Here is a 19374-nt window from a genome sequence, read left to right on the forward strand (position 1 = left end):
GCGACAACATTGATGTATACAGAGAAAAGTCGGCCCGAGAATTGAACCCTGTGGCACCCCCATAGAGACTGCCAGAGGTCCGTGCAACAGGCCCTCCGATTTGATACACTGAACTCTGTCTGAGAAGTAGTTGGTGAACTAGGCAAAGCAGTCATTTGAGAAACCAAGGCTATTGAGTCTGCCGATAAGAATGTGTTGATTGACAGAGTCAAAAGCCTTGGCCGGGTCATTGAATACGGCTGCACAGTATTGTCTTTTAACGATGGCAGTTATGATATCGTTTAGGACCTTGAGCATGGCTGAGGTGCACCCATGACCAGCTCGAAACCAGATTGCATAGCGGAGAAGGTACGGTGGGATTTGAAATGGTTGGTGATCTGTTTGTTAACTTGGCTTTCGAAGACTTTGGAAAGGCAGGGTAGGGTAGATATAGGTCTGTAACAGTTTGCGTCTAGAGTGTCTCCCCTTTGAAGAAGGGGATGACCGCGGCAGCTTTCAATCTTTGGGGATCTCAGGTGATATGAAAGAGAGGTTGAACAAGACTTGTAATAGGGGTTGCAACAATTGCGGCAGATAATTTTAGAAAGAGAGGGTCCAGATTGTCTAGCCCAGCTGATTTGTAGGGGTCCAGATTTTGCAACTCTTTCAGAACATCAGCTATCTGGATTTGGGTGAAGGAGAAATGGGGGAGGCTTTGGCTAGTTGCTGTGGGGGTGCATGGCTGTTGACCGGGGTAGGGGTAGCCAGGTGGAAAGCATGGCCAGCCTTAGAAAAATGCTTATTGAAATTCTCAATTATCGTGGATTTATCGGTGGTGACAGTGTTTCCTATCCTCAGTGCAGTGGACAGCTGGGAGGAGGTGCTTTTATTCTCCATGGGCTTTACAGTGTCCCAGAACTTTTGGGAGTATGTGATACAGGATGCAAATTTATGTTTGAAAAAGCTAGCCTTTGCTTTCCTAACTGCCTGTGTATATTGGTTCCTAACTTCCCTGAAAAGTTGCATATTGCGGGGGCTATTCGATGCTAATGCTGTACGCCACAGGATGTTTTGGGGAGTGGAGCTAGGCGCTGCAGGGCCTGGATTAATCCCCACATCACCAGAGGAGCAGAGAAGGAGTAGGGTAAGGGTACAGCTAAAGGCTATAAGAACTGGTTGTCTCGTGCGTTCGGAACAGAGAGCAAAAGTAGCGGGATTCTGGGTGCGGAAGAATAGATTCAAGGCATAATGTACAGACAAGGGTATGGTAGGATGTGAATACAGTGGAGCTAACCTAGGCATTGAGTGACGATGAGAGAGGTTTTGTCTCTAGAGACATCATTTAGACCAGGTGAGGTCACTGCATGTGTGGGGGGTGAAACAAAAGGGCTAGCTAGCTAAGGCATATTGAGCAGGGCTGGAGGCTCTACAGTGAAATAAGACAACAATCACTAACCAAAACAGCAATGGACAATGCATTTAGACTGCAGTGATACTGCTACCGAATCTTGTCCCAAGCTTAAGCTACTCATCACATAAGGAATTGGATTTTGTTAGACTGCACAGATGCATCATGCATGCAGTGCTTTATTATAAAGGTGATCCTTTTTTCAGTCAGCACCCCTGCTCAAAACTACTTCCCGCGGCTATGCCACCTTCTCCTTGACTCTGTCCTCTGTCCTTGACCGGGAGGATAGAATCCTCCCAGCGTCTAGCATGGACAGTGGCGTCATGCTCATAGGGGCACAAGGGCATGTGCCCACTCAGATTTGTCCTGTTTATGTTAAAATAATTACTAAACTAAATTTTTAAGTTTATAATAATTCATCAGAATTATTGTGGAGGGGGCACACTAACTGGACCCCCTATTCTCCCTAGTAAGTGATATTTCCAAGTTGCACTGAGCAAAGAAATGCTAGGCAGACCATTGGATAGACTCTAGTGTGTGCAGTATCATCAGTGGAGGAGGAGAGGGAGTGTAATGTCGCGACTTCCGCCAAAGTTGGTCCCTCTCCTTGTTCGGGCGGCATTCGGCAGTCGACGTCACCGGTTTTCTAGCCGCCACCGATCCACTTTTCATTTTCCATTTGTTTTGTCTTCATTGTACACACCTGGTTTCTCTTCCCATAATTATATTCCTTATTTTACCCTCTAGTTCCCCATGGTTTTGTGTGTGTTTGTTCATTGTAAGTTGGTCTCATTTGTGATCTTGTTTATTTTTCCTTCTTGGAATATTCGTTGTTTTGAGTAAAGGTACGTTTATTACTCATCTCTGTGTGCTGCGCCTGACTCCGCCTTACCTGCTACACCTAGACGCCTTACAGTAGAGTGTCACACACAGCGTTTGATTTGATTTTAGCTGCCGGTGATGGGAAGGACTTTGCAGGAGGTATGTTTGTAAATTGATTTGATTAAGCTATTGATTTCTTCTTGATGAATAAATACAACAAAAAAAGTGTTTCTCTGTAATACCAGCCGCATAGCAATTTCATGAAGTTGGCTTTAGCTAGCCAGCTAGATAATTTGTTTGGAAGATTGGGAACCTTTGGATCTAATAAAACTCAAAAGGAAACTCAAAAGGTTTTCATTAATGGAAGCTTCTCTAACGCAGACATGTAAAGCGTGGTGTACCACAGCTCTCTAGGCCCTGTACTCTTTTTACTAATGACCTGCCACTGGCATTAAACAAAGCATATGTGTCCATGTATGCTGATGATTCAGTTATTAACTGACTTGCCTAATTAAATAAAGGTTAAATAAATGTAAAAAAAATCCACTATATACACATCAGCAACCACAGCTATTGAAGTCAAATGAAACCCTTAAGAGTTGCAGTCTGTTTAGGAATGGGTGGCCAATAATTAACTGGCGCTGAACATCTCTAAGAGCATTGTATTTGGTATAAATAATTCCCTAAGTTCTAGACCCCAGCTGAATCTGGTAATGAATGTGTAATGGGTGCGTGCTGGTGGCAGGGAAGTCAGACGCAGGAGAACAAACTTGGTATAAACGGAGTCGTTTAATAAGTGCTCACAAAACTCAGAATACCAAAATATACATAATTAAAGCGGGTACAAAACCCGTCGCGCACTAGAACATAACTTACACATGACATACAATCAAACAATCACCGACAAGGACATGAGGGGAAACAGAGGATTAAATACACATGTAATTTATGGAATTGGAACCAGGTGTGAAGGAAGACAAGACCAATGAAAAATTAAAAATGGATCCGCGATGGCTAGATGGTCGGTGACGTCGACCTCCGAACACCGCCCGAACAAGGAGGGACAGACTTCGGCGGAAGTCGTGACAGAATGGTGTACCTGTTGAACAAGTTGAGACTAAATTACTTACCTTAGATTGTCATGGTCAAAACATCTTAGATTCAATGGTTGTAAAGATGGGGAGAGGTCTGTCCATAATAAAGAGATGCTCTGCTTCTTTGACACCACACTCCCAAAAGCATGTCCTGCAGGTTCTAGTTTTGTCTTATCTTGATTATTGTCCAGTCGTGTGGTCGAGTGCTTCAAGGAAAGACCAAGTTAAGCTGCAGCTGGCCCAGAACTGAGCAGTACGTCTTGCTCTTCATTGTTAGAGAGCTGATATAAATACTATGCATGCCAGTCTCTCTTGGATAAGACTTGACTGCCTTATTTTTACAAGAAACAGTGTTGAAAATTACAAATAGTTTGTATAGTCAACTTACATACAGCTCTGACACACACTTATCCAACCAAACATGCCTCCAGGGGTATTTTCAATGTCCCCAAATTTAGAAGAAATTCAAGTGTACAGTATTATATAGAGCCATTATTGCATGGAACTCAGTTTCATCTCATATTGTTCAAATGAACAAACATGGTTTAAAAACAGATTAACACTTCATAACAATGCCTCTCCCCTATTTGACCTAGATAGTTTGTATGTATTGATGTGTAGGCTTTTGCAACAGATAATGGGGATCCTAATACAATACCGCAACTAGCTACCAAGCCATTTCAGGCTATCAAGTTAGAGTAGGTTGTCTAACTATTTTAGTTGGTATGCCTGCTGGCAAGGTTGCTTGACTAAACAGAGCAAGCAATTAAATGTTCCGAGTCACACTCAATATTTTACCAGATGCAGAGAAGCATATTTAGTATGAACCACCAGTCAGACAGCTAGCGCAAGGTGAATGCTTAAATAGGTGGAAAGATACTTGGTTTAAAATGGAATCTGGCATCTGATGAGTATCCTAGCAACAGTTCCATTTTGGAATCTCAATGACAGGTGTTTGAAGATAAAGGGAAACGGGTTACTAAAACAGCGCTATCTTGAGATTGGTACATATGATACAAAGCATGGGAATGTTTTGTATCTTTGAAAATGTCTAACTTGTTGCGTTAGTGGTCAAAACGGCAGTTGTTCAGGAAAAGTTGGAAGATGTGGTAATGCAGTTACTAAAACAGCTGTGCTGCAAGTTCCATGGTTAATATTGAGAGTCGGTGAACAGACAAAGTAGACAATTACATACCCTGTAACTTTGTCTAACTTGAGGTAGTGGTCAAAACAGCAGCTGTTTGCAAAAATTAGAGATTGATGCTGTTACTTTATCAAAATACATTTTCTTCCAACAGCAGATTTGAGTAGTGGAGAATTAGACTGTAATGAGCTGATGTGAAACACCGTACAAAACACAGCACCCCCACAGTGAAACACCAATTAGTGACAGCAGAAAGGGTTCAAGCACAGCGTGACACTACCACAGTTGACTTTTACAATGTGTGAATAAAAATAGATATAATTCTACAAATGTATTGTTGTAAAAGCCCATCAATGTGTGCAAAACTGAGGCAAGAACAAGAAGTCATCTGCGAAGACGGTTTAAAGTTCAGTAGCCTAGTCAAGGATGCGTCATGAAATATTGGGACACTACACCTTGTATTTTAGGTAATCATTTAGCACTGGAGGAAGTGGAATAAGTATTACAGAGCAGCAAAGCTTTAAAATACTAAGGACTATGTTCATTTCAAATGTTATTGTAGCCTATGAGAAAGTGGAAACATACATTGACACAAGTACAAGTCAAAACTTTATTGAACAATCTATGAGCATATTAGGCTGCAACAGTTATATGATGTTTTTACAATAAACGTTATACTACACTAAAATCACAAGTGTACATGAACCCTATGACAAAGTATCCTTTGCAGTTGCAGGAATAGAAATACCACTGTATGGACACATGCAACAGGTCAGATAAATGGATGCGTAAGCATCAACCAAAATTGTCCCCTAAGCACAACAAAAATGTACACTGCATAAACTGCAAAACAATCACTAACGACCCCTGTCGTCTGTACACAGGAACCAAACAAGTAAGGAGTTTCGTACATCCTCAGCCTGCCTCCACAGAGTGGACCACACGTTAGGCCATATGTGCTTGGGGCCAGTGTCCACGGAATGGGTAGGCCTACTGGTTTAAGCGCAAATATGAATTCCCATGCGTGAAGTAGAGAGGTGTTCTCGTCCAGTACTTCCCAATTTGACAGTCCAACGAAATTGTTTAAATTAGTTTGTGAAACAGTTTGCCCAGCTTGGCCGCCGATGTTAATCCTGGCTGTGTGTTCAGTGCACATGAGTACTCTAGAAACGGCCCTGTATGAGCGAACCCACCACCGCAATGTGGATGAGGAGCGTGACGGGGCTGTACTGCAAGGACGCACTGGCTCCTTTGGGAATGGTGATGTTCTTGGTAGTGACATCGGGCATCTTGGTAATGTTAGAACTCACGTCGCCAGGTTTGATCGGAGCAGTCATGGCAGTGGACTGTGTGGTAGCGTTTTGCGCGTGGACCTAAAACAGGAGAACAGAGGGTCGCGTCATTGAGGATTGGCGACAAACTTCACATGTTACAAACAAGTCAAGCATAAGCAATTGACGAATCAGGACAATTCTCAATAGGCCTACATAACTTCCGACTATTTCCAAGCGGCAAAAACATGGCAATATGTTCTCCGAACATAATGCACATGCGCCTTACAAAACTTGACATGTCATAAGTGCCATCATCTTGTGGGAATGTTAATTGCCAATACCCTGCATTTGAATTGTGCAGCAGAAAAACCGTCGCGCTCAAGTTACATTAGCCTATGCATATTGAAGTAACTTTATAGTAAGGATTCAGTATTTGATGGGAGGCGTCACCGTTTCATATCGCGCTCGCACCCTAGTTTTCGCCAGTCAGACAGGAAACATCCGATACCAATTATACGCGACATCATTAGCTTGTCAATGAGAAAACCCGTCGATAGTCTAAATAAATCCTACATTGATTCATTTATGGTTCATCAAAAATAACCCATATTGAATGTTGCAGCTGTACTGTTGAAATGCCTTTACTCTACAGAATGGATAGCCTAATTAAATACTTTGTTCAACCGAAACAAACATGTTAAAGAGTAAGTCATCTTAAAACAGTTCTTACGTGTGATGAAAACTGAACGAGAAGGAATCCAATATAAGCCATCACAATTTTAGTCATTTTGTTAATGTTTTTTTTCTCAACCTCAATTTACGCGTGGTGTGACTGTCCTGTCTTTTCTCACTGCGAATGACAAGAGGACAAATCCAGGGGATTTTATACCCCCATAGAGTGTGACGTCAGGTCAAAAGGGCACATCCCCAAAACCAACTGTCTGGCCTACCCCTCAAATAGAAACCTACAGTTTATCAGAAACCTCCCATAAACCACAGGGCTGAGACCTCTTCCTATATATATAATCTTAGGGGGTGACTGTCAGCAATACAAATATCCTTTGCGTTTTTAATTATTGTCTTTCTTTATATAATGTCAGTGAATATTAGGCAAATTCACAGGCAAATCATTTGAAGTTCGAGACTATTTTTCTCTAAACCTTCCTCAGAGAAGGTGGACCTCAATGAGCATGATGGGGACATCTACAATACTACTCCTATAGGTAGTTTAGTTTATGGTGCTCAACATATATTTATGGAAGATGTTTTGCCTGGTAAATGGCAAAGAAAAGTTTTACACGTAAACAGGTCTTATAGCGACCTCTTGAGGTAAATCAAATTAAAGTTTATTTGTCACGTGCACCGAAAACAACAGGTGTAGGTAGACCTTACAGTGAAATGCTTACTTACAGGCTCTAACCAATAGTGAAAAAAAGGTATTAGGTGAACAATAGGTAAGTAAAGAAATAAAAACAATAGAAACTACTTACCACAATACAATTCGATTCATACATTATGTCCCTTCCCCATCCGTAATAGTAGGCATACTGGTCTCACATGGTAGCAGTGGCGGTTCCAGCTTGTATGGCTCCCTGGGCGAACCCCACCTTAAAATGGCAAAAATATGTCTGTGAAACTATATATTCACAGTAAAATGAATGAATTGTGGTTTAATTTGGTAGCATTTCATAGTGTGACTGATTTTACTAATTGCATTAGTCATGTACAAAGTTAGAGGTGCACTATTTGATAGATTCCCCCACTCCCCCTACCTCGGGCTTCCAGTGGGGAGACCTGAGGTCAACCCATTTTGTACTTCTGAGTGCGAGACCTTCCCAAGCAGTAGCCTGCCCAGCTCACAAACTAGAATCAGGGCGCCCACGGTTAATTGACCAACAGTCCCACACGGTTACATGATATCATTGACGTAACGTGCAAATGAGCGATAGAAAATCAATCGTGCAAATGTCACAATTCCACATTGTTTTTGCGTGGGCGCCCCGTGCCGCCCCCAGCAAGATGACGCCCTGGGCAGCTGCTCATGTCGCCTATACCTAAATCTGCCACTGCATGGAAGCAACACTTCACTGGTGGGAACTAACTTCAAGTAAAATCAGTTGAAGAGCATGCATTTAGTTTGACTTGCATTTAAGAGCAGTTGGAGGCCACGGAATGAGAGTTGTATGGCATTGAAGCTCGTCTGGAGGTTAGTTAACACAGTGTCCAAAGGGCCAGAAGTATACAGAATGGTGTCGTCTGCGTAGAGGTGGATCAGAGAATCACCCACAGAAAGAGCGACAACATTGATGTATACAGAGAAAAGTCGGCCCGAGAATTGAACCCTGTGGCACCCCCATAGAGACTGCCAGAGGTCCGTGCAACAGGCCCTCCGATTTGATACACTGAACTCTGTCTGAGAAGTAGTTGGTGAACTAGGCAAGGCAGTCATTTGAGAAACCAAAGCTATTGAGTCTGCCGATAAGAATGTGGTGATTGACAGAGTCAAAAGCCTTGGCCAGGTCGTTGAATACGGCTGCACAGTATTGTCTTTTAACGATGGCAGTTATGATATCGTTTTTATTTTTTATTTTTTTTATTTCACCTTTATTTAACCAGGTAGGCTAGTTGAGAACAAGTTCTCATTTGCAACTGCGACCTGGCCAAGATAAAGCATAGCAGTGTGAACAGACAACACAGAGTTACACATGGAGTAAACAATTAGCAAGTCAATAACACAGTAGAAAAAAATGGGCAGTCTATATACAATGTGTGCAAAAGGCATGAGGAGGTAGGCGAATAATACAATTTTTGCAGATTAACACTGGAGTGATAAATGATCAGATGGGCATGTACAGGTAGAGATATTGGTGTGCAAAAGAGCAGAAAAGTAAATAAATAAAAACAGTATAAAAACAGTATGGGAATGAGGTAGGTGAAAATGGGTGAGCTATTTACCTATAGACTATGTACAGCTGCAGCGATCGGTTAGCTGCTCGGATAGCTGATGTTTGAAGTTGGTGAGGGAGATAAAAGTCTCCAACTTCAGCGATTTTTGCATTCGTTCCAGTCACAGGCAGCAGAGTACTGGAACGAAAGGCGGCCAAATGAGGTGTTGGCTTTAGGGATGATCAGTGAGATACACCTGCTGGAGCGCGTGCTACGGATGGGTGTTGCCATCGTGACCAGTGAACTGAGATAAGGCGGAGCTTTACCTAGCATGGACTTGTAGATGACCTGAGCCAGTGGGTCTGGCGACGAATATGTAGTGAGGGCCAGCCGACTAGAGCATACAAGTCGCAGTGGTGGGTGGTATAAGGTGCTTTAGTGACAAAACGGATGGCACTGTGATAGACTGCATCCAGTTTGCTGAGTAGAGTGTTGGAAGCCATTTTGTAGATGACATCAAGCCAAAGTCGAGGATAGTCAGTTTTATAGGTAGGATAGTCAGTTTTACTAGGGGTAAGTTAGGTCGACACAGTAGAAAAAATGGGCAGTCTATTACAATGTGTGCAAAAGGCATGAGGAGGTAGGCGAATAATACAATTTTTGCAGATTAACACTGAGTGATAAATGATCAGATGGGCATGTACAGGTAGAGATATTGGTGTGCAAAAGAGCAGAAAAGTAAATAAATAAAAACAGTATAAAAACAGTATGGGAATGAGGTAGGTGAAAATGGGTGAGCTATTTACCTATAGCTATGTACAGCTGCAGCGATCGGTTAGCTGCTCGGATAGCTGATGTTTGAAGTTGGTGAGGGAGAAAAGTCTCCAACTTCAGGTTTTACAAGTTCCAGTCACAGGCAGCAGAGTACTGGAAAGGCGGCCAAATGAGGTGTTGGCTTTAGGGATGATCAGTGAGATACACCTGCTGGAGCGCGTGCTACGGATGGGTGTTGCCATCGTGACCAGTGAACTGAGATAAGGCGGAGCTTTACCTAGCATGGACTTGTAGATGACCTGGAGCCAGTGGGTCTGGCGACGAATATGTAGTGAGGGCCAGCCGACTAGAGCATACAAGTCGCAGTGGTGGGTGGTATAAGGTGCTTTAGTGACAAAACGGATGGCACTGTGATAGACTGCATCCAGTTTGCTGAGTAGAGTGTTGGAAGCCATTTTGTAGATGACATCGCCAAAGTCGAGGATCGGTAGGATAGTCAGTTTTACTAGGGTAAGTTTGGCGGCGTGAGAGAAGGAGGCTTTGTTACGGAATAGATAGCCGACTCTAGATTTGATTTTCGATTGGAGATGTTTGGTATGAGTCTGGAAGGAGAGTTTACAGTCTAGCCAGACACCTAGGTACTTATAGATGTCCACATATTCAAGGTCGGAACCATCCAGGGTGGTGATGCTAGTTGGGCGTGCGGGTGCAGGCAGCGAACGGTTGAAAAGCATGCATTTGGTTTTACTAGCATTTAAGAGCAGTTGGAGGCCACAGAAGGAGTGTTGTATGGCATTGAAGCTCGTTTGGAGGTTAGATAGCACAGTGTCCAAGGACGGGCCGGAAGTATACATAATGGTGTCGTCTGCGTAGAGGTGGATAAGGGAATTGCCCGCAGCAAGGGCAACATCATTGATATATACAGAGAAAAGAGTCGGCCCGAGAATTGAACCCTGTGGCACCCCCATAGAGAATGCCAGAGGACCGGACAGCATGCCCTCCGATTTGACACACTATCATTTAGTACCTTGAGCGTGGCTGAGGTGCACCCGTGACCGGCTCGGAAACCAGATTGCACAGTGGAGAAGGCATGGTGGGATTCGAGATGGTCAGTGACATGTTTGTTGACTTGGCTTTCGAAGACCTTAGATAGGCAGGACAGGATGGATATAGGTCTGTAACAGTTTGGGTCCAGGGTGTCTCCCCCTTTGAAGAGGGGGATGACTGCGGCAGCTTTCCAATCCTTGGGGATCTCAGACGATATGAAAGAGAGGTTGAACAGGCTGGTAATAGGGGTTGCGACAATGGTGGCGGATAGTTTCAGAAATAGAGGGTCCAGATTGTCAAGCCCAGCTGATTTGTACGAGTCCAGGTTTTGCAGCTCTTTCAGAACATCTGCTATCTGGATTTGGGTAAAGGAGAACCTGGAGAGGCTTGGGCGAGTAGCTGCGGGGGGGGGGCGGAGCTGTTGGCCGAGGTTGGAGTAGCCAGGCGGAAGGCATGGCCAGCCGTTGAGAAATGCTTGTTGAAGTTTTCGATAATCATGGATTTATCGGTGGTGACCGTGTTACCTAGACTCAGTGCAGGGGACAGCTGGGAGGACGTGCTCTTGTTCTCCATGGACTTCACAGTGTCCCAGAACTTTTTGGAGTTGGAGCTACAGGATGCAAATTTCTGCCTGAAGAAGCTGTCCTTAGCTTTCCTGACTGACTGCGTGTATTGGTTCCTGACTTCCCTGAACAGTTGCATATCGCGGGGACTATTCGATGCTATTGCAGTCCGCCACAGGATGTTTTTGTGCTGGTCGAGGGCAGTCAGGTCTGGAGTGAACCAAGGGCTATATCTGTTCTTAGTTCTGCATTCTTCGGTAGAAGGTGGCAACAGTGAGAGACTTATTTCTGGAGAGAGTAATTTTTAAAATTAGTAGTTCGAACTGTTTGGGTATGGACCTGGAAAGTATGACATTACTTTGCAGGCTATCTCTGCAGTAGACTCCAACTCCTCCCCCTTTGGCAGTTCTATCTTGACGGAAAATGTTATAGTTGGGTATGGAAATCTCCAAATTTTTGGTGGCCTTCCTGAGCCAGGATTCAGACACGGCAAGGACATCAGGGTTAGCAGAGTGTGCTAAAGCAGTGAGTAAAACAAACTTAGGGAGGAGGCTTCTGATGTTGACATGCATGAAACCAAGGCTTTTTCGATCACAGAAGTCAACAAATGAGGATGCCTGGGGACATGCAGGGCCTGGGTTTACCTCCACATCACCTGGGGAACAGAGGAGGAGTAGTATGAGGGTGTGCGGCTAAAGGCTATCAAAACTGGTCGCCTAGAGCGTTGGGGACAAAGAATAAAAGGAGCAGATTTCTGGGCATGGTAGGGGTATGGTGGGGTGCGGGTACAGCGGAGGTAAGCCCAGGCACTGGGGTGATGATAAGAGAGGTTGTATCTCTGGACATGCTGGTTGTAATGGGTGAGGTCACCGCATATGTGTGGGAGGTGGGACAAAGGAGGTATCAGGGGTATGAAGAGTGGAACTAGGGGCTCCATTGTAAACTAAAACAATGATAACAAACCTGAACAACAGTATACAAGGCATATTGACATTTGAGAGAGACATAGAGCGAGGCATACAATAATCACAGGTGTTGATTGGGAGAGCTAGCTAAAACAGTAGGTGAGACAACAACAGCTAATCAGCTAGCACAACAACAGCAGGTAAAATGGCGTTGACTAGGCGGGTCGGATTAACTAAAACACAGAGCCTGAGTGCGGCTGGGGCAGACAGATAAAACATAAACAAGCAGAATGGAGTACCGTGACTAATGGACAGTCCAGCATGCATCAGCTATGTAGCCAAGTGATCAGTGTCCAGGGGGCAGCGGTGGATGGGACAGGGAAGCTAGACTGGTGAGTATTATCCAGGTTTTAAAAAACTGGCTGGCTGTACAGAAGGTAAAAGCCGCTAGCAGTGGCTAACAATGACTAAATAGCTTGTAGCTAGTTAGCTGGTTAGCTTTTGGAGGTTCTTGAATGTGTTCTAAAAATTAAAAATAATAGCGATTCCATATCACATTGGGTGAGGCAGGTTACTGGAAGGTATAATCGAATTAAAAATCGAAAAGAGATTGAAAGTAAATATGGGTCCAGTGAGTGGTTGGGCTGACTGGGGACGCGGCGATTCAGACAGTTAGCAGGCCTGTGCTAACAAGCTAACGGTTAGTAGGCCGGGGCTAAACAAGCTAGCAGTTAGCAGACCTGGGCTAAACAAGCTAGCAGTTAGCAGGCCGAATTAGCAAGCAAGCAGATAGCAAGGGCTAGAAAGTTAGCCTTTGGGGGACGTCGCGATGGGGTTAAGTCTGTTTATGCCTCTTCATGCGGTGATATCGATAGACCGGTCGTGGGTCCGGATATCCTCATAGAACTCCCCATCCCGGATCCGGGATCGTGACTACTGCTCAAGCTCATTACCATAACGCAACGTTAACGATTTCTGAAAATCGCAAATGAAATGAAATAAATATGCCTGTTCTCAAGCTTAGCCTTTTCTTAACAACACTGTCATCTCAGATTTTCAAAATATGCTTTTGAACCATAGAAAATCAATAATTTGTGTAAGAGTGTTGATAGCTAGCTTAGCATTTAGCGTAGCATTTAGCACGCAACATATTCACAAAAACCAGCAAAGCAATCAAATTAAATAATTTACCTTTGAAGAACTTCAGATGTTTCAATGAGGAGACTCTCAGTTACATAGCAGATGTCCAGTTTTTCCTGAAAGATTCTTTGTGTAGGACAAATCGCTCCGTTTTGTTACTACACATTTGGCTACCGAAACGAACCGAAAATTCAGTCACCTACACATCGAACTTTTTTCCGAATTAACTCCATAATATCGACCGAAACAATGGCAAACGTTGTTTGAATCAATCCTCAAGGTGTTTTGTCAAATATCTCTTCATTGATATGCCGTTCGTGGAAGCATGGTTTTTCTCAGAATCCCATGGAAAAATACCAGCAGCTGAGTTTTGCGCACCAATTTCCACGCAGGACACCGTGCGGACACTTGGCAAATGTAGTCTCTTATGGTCAATCTTCCAATGATATGCCTGCAAATACGTCACAATGCTGCAGACCCCTTGGGGAAACGATAGAAAGGGTAGGCTCATTCCTGGGGCATTCACAGCCATATAAGGAGACAATGCAAAACGTAGCTTCAGAAATCCTGTTCATTTCCTGGTTGCAGTAACATCTTGGTTTTGCCTAAAGCTTGTGTTCTAGGGCACTCACAGTGAAAATCTTTGCAGTTCTGGAAACGTCAGAGTGTTTTCTTTCCAAAGCTATCAATTCCATGCATAGTCGAGCATCTTTTCGTGACAAAATATCGCGCTTAAAACGGGCACGTCTTTTTATCCAAAAATGAAATACTGCCCCTAGAGTCTTAAGAGGATATTGTAGCCCAGGAGTATGCTTCGGTGGTAGCACAGGAGCTCTGGACGGGCTAGCTTCAAGCTAAGTGGATGGAAAAACTAGCCAGGAGTAATCATCCGGGGTTGCGGTTAGATAGTTAGCTAGTTGTGAAGATCCAGATGAAAATGTTCAGTTTGCGGTGGGAATCCGGGGATAAAAATAATAGGTCCGTTATGCTCTGGTTAGAGTCGCGTTGTTCTACCTGGCGAGAGCTTTCCGAGCTAAAGGTTAGCTGATGACCGCTAGCAATGGTTTGCTGCCTGATAGCTGGTAGTAAGCTGGCTAGCTTCAGTTGAGGGGTTCCGGATCCGAAGTAAATATAAATACTTTAGAAAAAAAAAGCAGATCCACGCTACATTGGGTGAGGCGGGTTGCAGGAAAGTATTTAGATTATGAGGTTTAGCTAAATGTTTTTTTAAAGATATGCGAAGAAAAATATGGGGAAAAAACCATATATACAAGGGACACGACAAGACGTCTGACTGCTACGCCATCTTGGAAAGAAATGGTGGTATAGAAATGTTTAAACATATGAAATGAGTAATGTACGATATGTAAACATTATTAAAGTGGCGTTATTTAAGGTGACTAGTGATACCTTTATTAAGTCCATTTGTTAAAGTGGCCAGAGATGTGAGTCTGTATGTTGACAGCAGTCTCTCTATGTTTATGGTGGCTGTTTAACACTCTGAAGGCCTTGAGATAGAAGCTGTTTTTCAGTCTCTCGTTCCCAGCTTTGATGCACCTGTACTGATGCACCTGTACTGACCTCGCCTTCTGGATGATAGTGGGGTGAACAGGCAGTGTCTCGGGTGGTTGTTGTCCTTGATGATCTTTTAGGCCTTCCTGTGACATCGGGGCTGTAGGTGTCCTGGAGGGCAGATAGTTTACAACCGGTAATGTGTTGTGCAGACTGCACTACCCTCTGGAGAGCCTTGCGGTTGAGGGCGGTGCAGTTGCCATACCAGGCGGTGATACAGCCCGACAGGATGCTCTCGATTGTGCATCTGTAAAAGTTTGATTAATATAATATATAATAATAAATAATAATAATAATAATAATAATATAATAATAATAATAATAATATAATATTATATTATTATTATTATTATATATTATTTGATTAATGAATGATTAATACAAATTGGGGGCATATTTCTTGGCAATCCCAAAAATATTGCTATCAGGTTGTAAATCACAGATGGCCTGGTACATTGTTTGCTGCCTCCATTCAGGTTACACTGTTTCAATTTCAATTACAGAATATTCTGGACAAAAATGTCAATACAATCAAACTAGCAAGGGCAATTATCACAAGTCAGTCATAATGTGGCTAATAGGCTAGCATATCTATTTATGTAGCAAGCTAAAAACAGCATAATGTTAGCTAGCTAGCTAATAGGAGGATATCATGTCATACCATTGGAGGAGTGGGTGAGGATCCGACGCAAGTACACAGGACACAGAGCAGAGTGCCTAGTAAGGATCCGCAGAATGCGAGTGAGAAAGCTGCCATCACCGTCAATATTACTCACCAAAGTGCAATCATTGGACATTAAATTAGATGAGGTACAATCATGAATATACTTCCAACGGGACATAAAAAACTGTAACATCTTATGTTTCACGGAATCGTGTCTGAATGATGACATTGATATTGGGCTAGCGGGATATATGCTGCACTGGCTAGATAGAACAGCACACTCCGGAAAAATGAGGGGCGACGGTCTGTGCATATTTGTAAACAACAGCTGGTGCACGAAATGTCTAGATTGCCTAAAGTACAGTGCCTTTTTTAAATTTAATTTTTCACCCCAATTTCGTGGTATCCAATTGTTTTTTTAGGAGCTACTATCTTGTCTCATCGCTACAACTCCCTTACGGGCTCGGGAGAGACAAAGGTTGAAAGTCATGCGTCCTCCGATACACAACCCAACCAAGCCGCACTACTTCTTAACATCCATCCAACCCGGAAGCCAGCCGCATCAATGTGTCGGAGGAAACACTGTGCACCTGGCAACCTTGTGTTAGCGCGCACTGCTCCCGGCCCGCCACAGGAGTCGCTGGTGCGCGATGAGACAAGGACATCCCTACCGGCCAACCCCTCCCTAACCCGTACGACGCTAAGCGAACCCAGAGTCTCTGGTACAGCTGGCGCTGCAGTACAGCGCCCTTAACCACTGTGCCACCCGGGAGGCCTACAGTACCTTATGATAAACTGCAGACCACACTATTTGCCAAGAGAGTTTTCATCTATACTTTTCTTGGCTGTTTATTTACCACCATAGACGTATGCTGGCACGAAGACCGCACTCAGTCAGCTGTACAAGGAAATAAGCAAACCGGAAACCGCTCACCCAGAGGCAGCGCCCCTAGTGGCCGGAGACTTTAATGCAGGGAAACTTAAATCAGTTCTGCCTAATTTCTATCAACATGTTAAATGTGCAACCAGAGAGAAAAAATCTAGATCACCTGTACTCCACACACAGAGACACATACAAAGCTCTCCCTCACCCTCCATTTGGTAATATGACCACAATTATATCCTCCTGATTCCTGCTTGCAAGCAAACATTAAAGCAGGAAGCACCAGTGACTCGGTCTATAAAGAAATTGGTCAGATGAAACTGATGCTAAACTACAGGACTGTTTTGCTATCACAGACTGGAACATGTTCTGGGATTCTTCCGATGGCATTGAGGAGTACACCACATCAGTCACTGGCTTTATTAATAAGTACATCGAGGACGTCGTCACCACAGTGACTGTACGTACATATCCCAACCCGAAGCCATGGATGATAGGCAACATTCGCACTGAGCTAAAGGCTAGAGCTGCCGCTTTCAAGGTGCAGGACTCTAACCCGGAAGCTTATAAGAAATCATGCTATGCCCACCGACGAACCATCAAACAGGCAAAGCATCAATACAGGGCTAAGATTGAATTGTACTACACCGGCTCCGACGCTCGTCTTATGTGACAGGGCTTGCAAACTATTACAGACTATAAAGGGAAGCACAGCCACAAGCTGCCCAGTGACACGAGCCTACCAGACGTGAGTAAGACCTTCATGGCTTCAAAGGTCTTACTCACGTCGGCCATGGAAAGCGTGATCACACAGTCGTCCGGAACAGCTGATGCTCTCATGCATGCCTCAGTGTTGCTTGCCTCGAAGCAAGCATAGAATAGGACGTGTGCTCCGGGCATGTGCTGACCAACTGGCAGGTGTCTTCACGGACATTTTCAACATGCCCCTGATTGAGTCTGTAATACCAACATGTTTCAAGCAGACCACCATAGTCCCAGTGCCCAAGAACACGAAGGCAACTTGCTCTAATGACTACAGACCCGTAGCACTCACGTCCGTAGCCATGAAGTGCTTTGAAAGGCTGGTATTGGCTCACATCAACACCATTATCCCAGGAACCCTAGAACCACTCCAATTTGCATACCGCCCAAACAGATCCACAGATGGTGCAATCTCTATTGCACTCCACACTATCCTTTCCCACCTGGACAAAAGAAACACCTATGTGAGAATGCTATTCATTGACTCCAGCTCAGCATTCAACACCATAGTACCCTCAATGCTCATCACTAAAGATCATCACTAAGGATCCTGGAACTAAACACCTCCCTCTGCAACTGGATCCTGTACTTCCTGACGGGCCGCTCCCAGATGGTGAGGGTAGGTAGCAACACATCTGCCACACTGATCCTCAACACTGGAGCCCATCAGGGGTGCGTGCTCAGTCCCCTCCTGTACTCCCTGTTCACCCACGACTAAGTGGCCAGGCACGACTCCAACACCATTATTAAGTTTGCAGACGACACAACAGCGATAGACCTGATCACCGACAACGACAAAACAGCCCATAGTGAGGAGGTCAGAGACCTGGCCGGGTGGTGCCAGAATAACAACCTATCCCTCAACGTAAACAAGACTAAGGAGATGATTGTGGACTACAGCAAAAGGAGACCCGAGCACGCCCTCATTCTCATCGACTGAGCTGTGGTGGAACAGGTTGAGAGCTTCAAGTTACTTGGTGTCCACATCACCAACAAACTAGAATGATCCAAACACACCAAGACAGTCGTGAAGAGGGCACGGCAAAACCTAGTCCCCCTGAGGAAACTATAAAGATTTGGCATGGGCCCACAGATCCTCAAGGGGGTCGACAGCTGCAACATCGAGAGCATCCTGACTGGTTGCATCACTGCCTGGTACTGCAAATGCTCGGCCTCCGACCACAAGGCACCACAGAGGGTAGTGCGTACGGCCCAGTATATCACGGTCAAAGACCCCAGCCACCCCAGTCATAGAGAGAAATTCCTACTACCGCATGGCAAGCGGTACCAGAGCACCAAGTCTGGACCAAAAGGCTTCTCAACAGTTTTTACCCCCAAGCCATAAGACTCCTGAACAGGTAATCAAATGGCTACCCGGACTATTTGCATTGTGTGTGTCCCCCAACCCCTCTTTTATGCTGCTGCTACTCTCTGTCTATTATATATGCATAGTCACTTTAACTATACATTAATGTACATACTACCTCAATTAGCTTGACTAACCAGTGCCCCCACACATTGGCTACCCGGACTATCTGCATTGTGTCCCGTTTCCCGCCACCCCCTCTTAATATCATATATGCATAGTCAATTTAACCATACCTACATGTACATACTACCTCAATTAGCCTGACTAACCAGTGCCTGTATATAGCCTCGCTACTGTATATAGCCTATAGCCTCACTACTGTATATAGCCTATAGCCTCACTACTGTATATAGCCTATAGCCTCACTACTGTATATAGCCTATAGCCTCACTACTGTATATAGCCTATAGCCTCACTACTGTATATAGCCTATAGCCTCACTACTGTATATAGCCTATAGCCTCACTACTGTATATAGCCTATAGCCTCACTACTGTATATAGCCTATAGCCTCACTACTGTATATAGCCTCACTACTGTATATAGCCTATAGCCTCACTACTGTATATAGCCTATAGCCTCACTACTGTATATAGCCTATAGCCTCACTACTGTATATAGCCTATAGCCTCACTACTGTTATTTTCCACTGTCTTTTTTTACTGATGTTTTTATTTCTTTGCTAATCTATTGTTCACCTAATACATTTTTTTACTTAAAAATTGCACTATTGGTTAGAACCTGTAAGTAAGAATTTCATTGTAAGGTCTACTACACCTGTTGTTTTGGGGGCACGTGACAAATAAACTTTGATTTGATTTGACTGACTTTTTCCCCTCGTATCGTTTTTCTAGGAAGGAAGTACAGTGGGTCAAAAAAGTATTGTCAGCCACCTCTCAGATGGACACTACTAATGCAACTATGGCAGCACCAAAGGTGCTTTAATTTTCAAGGTCTCCCCTCCCCACGAGTGACAGAGCAGAGATAATCATGGTGCAACTAGAGAACATTTCCGACACGCACTACATATTTCCGCTGGCTACCCCACCACAGAAAGCACTGAGCTAGGCTGAAACACCTGCGTTTTG

General features: G+C 44.1%; 1 long non-coding RNA gene across 1 annotated transcript; it reads right to left on the reverse strand.

Annotated features, from left to right (window-relative positions):
* Positions 1-5043: 5043 nt before the first annotated feature.
* Positions 5044-6600, reverse strand: LOC118369265 (uncharacterized). Its single transcript, XR_004822535.2, has 2 exons — positions 6452-6600; positions 5044-5820 (listed from the first exon to the last, which is right to left on the reverse strand). It is a non-coding gene; the product is annotated as an uncharacterized LOC118369265 (long non-coding RNA).
* Between the last annotated feature and the right edge of the window lie 12774 nt (positions 6601-19374).

This window comes from Oncorhynchus keta, chromosome 35 (assembly GCF_023373465.1).
Source record: "Oncorhynchus keta strain PuntledgeMale-10-30-2019 chromosome 35, Oket_V2, whole genome shotgun sequence".
In the NCBI taxonomy this organism is placed as follows: Eukaryota; Metazoa; Chordata; class Actinopteri; order Salmoniformes; family Salmonidae; genus Oncorhynchus; species Oncorhynchus keta.